The 6,472-nt window shown below is 44.1% G+C and overlaps 2 pseudogenes; both read left to right on the forward strand.

The window, feature by feature from the left end:
- The first annotated feature begins 2,618 nt into the window (after positions 1–2,618).
- LOC104601610 (cytochrome P450 71AU50 pseudogene) lies at positions 2,619–3,494 on the forward strand (annotated as a pseudogene).
- Positions 3,495–5,399: 1,905 nt separating this feature from the next.
- Positions 5,400–6,159, forward strand: LOC104603469 (cytochrome P450 CYP736A12 pseudogene; annotated as a pseudogene).
- Positions 6,160–6,472: the final 313 nt, after the last annotated feature.

Below are 6,472 nucleotides of genomic sequence, written 5' to 3' on the forward strand. Positions count from 1 at the left end.
AAAGCCGAGGTAAGTAAAAAAAAAAAGAGAAAGAAAAAGGGGGGAGGAGAAAGAGGGAAGAAGCAGGCACTTACCACCATGTAGTGAGTCGAGGTCAGCTTAAAGAGCCGCCTAGGATGCATCCCGGCCCAGTCCGTCATCTCCTCATGATTGACCGCCTGTCAGCTCCTCTGCGAGACCACGAGGAAGTTGGTGATGCTTTCATCCCTCCCCTCGGTAGGAAACCGCGGGAAGACGATGGAGCCGGACCGCGCGGCCGGAGGGTACTGCTCCTGGGGTGGGACCTCTTCTTCTTCGCCGCTTCCCGCGGAACAAAGGCTACATCCACAGCCTCGAACAGGAGACGTGCATCCACACCAGACATGTTGGCTACAAGAATCACAAGGCATTAGTCCAGCTTGCAAAAAAAAAAAAAAAAAGAGGGCGGCCTAAAGGTAACATACCAGGGCTCAAGCCAGCCTGCAAGAGCTTGTCCTCAGCCAAGTAGTCCGAACAGAGGAAGCCTACCCCCGCCCAAGACTGCAGTGTTTCCCGAACCTTCCGGTCCTAGTCAACGCTCGGATCCTGAATGGCGGCCCTCCAGTGGGTCGGAAAGGGCCACCCCTCGCGGTTGCGAACTACAAAATAACCTTGCTTCCAGGCTGGGATCCTATTAGGCAGCTCGTGGAGGAGCTTGAAGCCAGGACGGGGGAAAAAGTAATAAGAGCGCCTTTCTGGAGGGGCTCCAGGCGAGGCATTCTTAATTGACAAGATAGTGGCAAAGATATCAAGGGAAAGAGGAAGACAGTACTCGAAAAACAGAGAAATTGTCCCAACCACATTCCGGATTGAGTTCGGGTGGAGTTGGTCTATGGTGACATTGAAATGGGTAAGAACCTCCACTATCAAAGGGTGTAGAGGGAGTCGGAGACCAGCCACGAGCTGCTCCTCAAAGATAACGATCTCATCGTGGCCGTGCTCCCAGGGATAGTTACTGGATGGGAGGTTGTAGATGAGATCCCTGGGGAGGCCATACTGAAAGACTAGGGCCCGAATCCTCTCCATTGACATGGAGGAAGGGCCGAAGCTATCCGGCTCCTGACCCCGGGAAGTGGAAGTCGAGTTACCGGAGGCCTCTCAGACCTCCGGAGCCTGCCCTTCGGAGAACCCCCAAGCTCCCCCCGAGCTCGAGGGGACCTCACCCTGACTATCGTCTCGAGAAAATCCACCGTAGTACGGATACCCAGACATTGTTTGGACAGAGTAGAGGACTCACCAGAAAAGTGAACTAAGAAAGCGACGAGAACGGGGAGACCTCAAAATTGAAAGCAAGGCAAGTTGGCGTAAAGAAAATGAGGCCTGGGACCCTCCTATTTATAGCTGTTGTGCCTGAAAACCAACGGTCTCGATCAAAGCGAATCCAACGTCTCATAATCAAACCGGTTGCATGTCTTCCGATACTGAAATAAAGTCGGCTGCACATCTTCTGAAACTGAAGGAAGTTTGGCACATTTTTTGGCGCCCGAAAAATCCAGAAATCGCCTGACATCCACACGTATACTTCATGCGGTCAATCAACCTAGTTTAAATTATGGGTCAAATCCCCCCGTAACTTCATGAACGCCCTACGCTAGAGTAAGACCCTTAGCCCGATGAGTGGAGGGCAATTGATGGAGGGTGATTTCACCCGACCTCCTAACTAAGGGACACGTGGATATGACTCGACGTAAGTGACAGCTTGGTCACAACTCGGCGTAAAGAACTCGCTGAAACCCCAGCAGAACAACTCGCCACAAGACAGCTCGCTACAGAACGGCTTGCTGCAAGGCAGCTCGCTATGAATGAGTTCTCTACAAGGGAGCTCGCTACGAAGGAGCTCGCTACTGAGTAACCCGGAGCCTTAGGGAAACTTCTTATCTGACAAGATCGTGCCTGTCAGACTGCTCCCGCGTCTCTTGGCTGACGATGTAGCACCTGCCAGTCCAAAGGATTGCACCCACGTCGCACGTCAGGCGGCGGCGTGCATGCCGGCTCTGCTTAACGTCTCTCGACTGACAGGGCCATACTCTGTGACGATTACCTGCACCAATCGAATCAGCCTGGCGAATAACGGCTGTAGCAGAGAATCAGAGGCGGTTACACCCGATTTGACAAAGCATTATTATATAAGGGCTCCGACCCCCAAGGAAAAAGGTAATCGAAAATTGTGCATCTTCACTCTTAGCTCTTATTTTCCTTTACTGCTCTCTAAAGCTCTCCACCGAGTTCTAACTTAAGCATCGAAGTATTCCCGCCGAGCGAGCTCCTCGGGAATCCTTCATCTTCTTCTCCTTCTCAGGTGTTGTTCGTTGCCAGTTAGGAGCGAGGCTCTTGCCAGATAGGAGTGACCAGATCGCGCTACATCACATGTAAATATCTTTCCATGAATAAAAATATACAAATACAGAAATGTTCTCAATGTGATGTGCGGCTGAAAGGGCTGTGAGGACCAATTCTATAAAGAGGAAATCCAAACTCAAAAAACCCTTTTCTTTAATTAAACATAATAAATTAAGCAGAAAAATGTATGAAATGAGAAGTCAGTCTGTGTACACAATCAATAAGAAACCCACGAAACTTAATAAAATCTATTACTTATATACTCACAGTCTTGCCTCCAGGGATTGAGTCGCGACATGAAGAAGGTTAGCAAGCTATTGGATGAATTCCTGGAAAAGATCATTGATGAGCATGTACAATACACTAACAATCACCAAGGGCATCATAGGGACTTTGCCCATGTGATGCTGTCCTTGATGGAGCCCCAGGATGCAGCAAAGGAGCTGTCTAATATCATCGGCATTGATCGGACCAATATCAAAGCAATAATCTTGGACATGCTTGTGGGTGCAATGGACACATCGGCAACTGCTATCGAGTGGGGTTTCTCAGAAATACTGAGACATACAAGGGTGATGAAACGGGTCCAAGAAGAATTGAGGGAAGTAGTTGGCATGGATCGATTGGTGGAGGATTTGATAAGGCTAGAAGACTTGGACATGGTAATGAAGGAAAGCATGAGGCTTCATCCTGTAGCTCCACTGCTCGATCCTACCACATGAGTCCATGGAGGACGTCATAGTGAACGGATACCATATACCAAAGAGATCTCGATCGTGTTCTGATCAATGTTTGGGCCATTGGACGGGACCCTAGCTAGTGTGTGGTCGGAGAATGCTGATCAGGAATTCATCCCTGAAAGATTTATGGGGACTGATGTGGATTTAAGGGGACGTGATCACTTCCAGCTTCTCCCATTCGGATCTGGTCGAAGAAGTTGCCCTGGAATGCAATTGGGCCTCACGGTGATTCGTCTGGTATTAGCTCAATTGATGCATTAATTGCTTTAATTGGGAGCTTCCAAATTAAATGGTATGTCATCACCATCTGATTTGGACATGAGAGAGAAGTTCGGCCCCTCCGTGCCAAGGGCCAACCATTTGCTTGCCATCCCAAAGTATTTCCCCCATCTGTAGCTCAAGGTTATTAGATGAAATTAAGGCTTAAAATAATTTTTATTATAACCTCTTATATTTTAAATAATTTAGTTTAAAAATAAGGGTAAGTTTCTGAAACCTCTCATGAAGTTATTAGTTGTTGTTGAAACCTCCCTTAAAGTTAGGTAATTGCAATCACACCCCCCTGAATTTTCTGACATTGTTGCAATTAGTAGACCCCTTTTGCTAAAATCCTCTAAAAATTAAATAGTCATGAAAATGTCCAAAATACCCATACAATTATTTTGACCTAAATGTTTATTTTTCAAATTTTCTCTTCATAATCTCAAACCCTACCATTATCTTTTCCGAAATTGATTTACTTTCCAAATTTACTCTTCATATCAAATGTTCAAATGTAAAGCTACAACTTTAAATTCTCTATTTCTGAAATTGGTTGTTTTTTTTTCTATAAAAACTAGCTTCAATAGTAATTGTATGGATATTTTGGACATTTTCATGCCTCTTTTTAGAGGATTCTAATAGAGAGTGCCTACTTGCAATTATGTTAAAAAATTCAAGGGAGATGATTGTAATGATAAAACTTTAGGAGAAGTTTCAGCAACAGCCAAAAACTTCAGGGGATGTTTCAGCAATTTACTCTAAAAATAAGTATACATGTGTGAGAAATGAAAGATCTTTGGTGAGAGAACTCTTGGTTTCTACACTCTCCCCTTTCTATTACACAGTCATGTGAACTGTTTGATGAATGATATCTTAATGTGGGTATATTATCTCCAATATATATGTAATGTGTTTTCTCCCTCCAAGTTTTCTTACGTTTGCTTCATATCCATAATCATCATTAGGTGTTTGCTATAATATTTATCTCAATATTCAACCATATTCTCAACTTTTTCAGGTTGCAAGGTTGCAGATACATTTACCTATAGAATTAATCAATTAAACCATAGGAAAGTGAACGCTAAACAGCTTCGACTTTGGCTTTTCAAAATAGGCTTTTCATATCTTTCGGCGCTTTGGCTTTTGGTGGCTATATCTTTCGCAAATCAAATAGGAATAGACCGAAAATTGGTATGTCCAATTTGTAAACAGCTGAAAGATTGTGCGGAAAGACAAGCCAAATGGGCTCTTAGGCCGCGTTTGACAAGTTTTTCCATGCGGGCTTCAAGTTGTTTAAAAACTCGGAAGCCTGAATTCTGGGCTTTTCCTATTTGGCAAATGAAAGATCTATTGGGAAAAGGATCCAACCCATAAAAGACGCCAACAGCCCTAATTTGGGTTGTTTCAGGTTTAGCACCCCCCCCCTCGTCTTCTTCGAACGTGTGGCTCAAAGCACACGCTTGGGAGAAAATGGATTATCTTTTCACAAAAAAACTATTTGAATGTGTGAATGTGACCTACCAATGGTGTGTGGGGCCCACATTAGGTATTATGTGGGGTCCACCTTGAAAATGCATGTAGGCCCCACATACATGTTCACACATTGAGTCCACTAATGCCATGTGGGACCCACCTTATAAAATATATGTAGGCCACACATACATGTCCAGACATGTTATGTGGGGTCCACCTTGAAAATTGTATGTGGGCCCCACATACATGTCCACATGGATCTCACATGCATGCCCATCAATGGTATGTGGGACCACCTTGAAAAATGTATGTGGGCCCCACATACATGTCCACCAATGATATGTGGGGTCCATCTTAGAAAATGTATGTAAGTCCCACATATTAAATGAAAAGTCCATTGTCCCCCACACATTTTTATCACATTACCAAAGGATCACTTTTATGATTATGTTTGGAATTTCAAGATCTATTTGCAAAAGTTTATCATGTCTTTTAACTATCAGATATTGCAAGTATATATAGGAGTAGCAACATAGCAAACATGTTCATCCTCCATACTGCTAGCAATAGCAAACTTGTTCATTCCCCAAGGGCTAGCAGTAGTAGTAGTGATAGTGTCTGTACTAAAGCTCTGGTATGGACAGCAGAGGCTACCGCCCGGTCCACCGGGGCTGCCAGTTCTCGGCAACCTTCACATGTTGGGCCAACTTCCCCACCGTGACCTCCATCGGTTGGCCAACAAGTATGGACCCATAATGTATATGCGGCTAGGTCTGGTGCCAACGGTAGTGGTGTCGTCGCCGGAGGCTGCCGCCTTGTTCCTCAAGACACACGACCTTGCCTTTGCCAGTCGACCCACCCTGAAGGCTTTTGAATACATGGCATACGGGTCCAAGGGCTTGGCCTTCTCCAAATACGGGCCCTATTGGCGCTTCATTCGCAGACTCTGCACCACAGAACTGTTTACCGACTCAAAAGTTCATTCCTTCAAAGCCACGAGGAAAGAGGAGTTCGCCCACTTCTGTACTTCACTCAAGCAAGCTGCTGAGGCTGACATGATCGTGGATCTCAAGGAGAAGATCTGATCCCTAATTGAGGACATGAGTTTCCGGATGATAATAGGTAGCAAGCACAGTGACTTCAGTCTTAAACCAGTTGTCCGAGAATTCTTTAGGTTGGGTGGTACCTTCAACCTATCTGATTACATCCCTTTTGTCGTTGCACTTGATCTCCAGGTATATATCTTTTTTGTTCCTTTCTCATACTCTATATATCATCTCAACGAATCGTTTAACCTAACTAAAAACTTAAATTGTTAGGTGAGGTCCCTAAATGGGCTTTTATTCTCCAAGAAAGCATGTACAATTGGATGAAGGGCTGTCAATGGATCGTTCTGCCCAATTATGTCAGTTCTGATTTCATGATTTTGTCCTAATTGGGTCAGTTTCAGTTCTTGTTTGTGTGGAATCAATTCATATTCAAACCAATTATTTTATCATATATATACAAGTTTTCCTGATTTTCTTATATTTTTCATCATACTTTATGTTTGAAATGATAAATTTAATAGATAATATTAGTTAAAATATTTGATTTATTAATATATAAATAATTTAATATTTTGTTATGAAGATTATTTA

The sequence above is a fragment of the Nelumbo nucifera genome, chromosome 3 (genome assembly GCF_055504915.1).
Source record: "Nelumbo nucifera cultivar China Antique chromosome 3, China Antique-T2T, whole genome shotgun sequence".
In the NCBI taxonomy this organism is placed as follows: domain Eukaryota; kingdom Viridiplantae; phylum Streptophyta; class Magnoliopsida; order Proteales; family Nelumbonaceae; genus Nelumbo; species Nelumbo nucifera.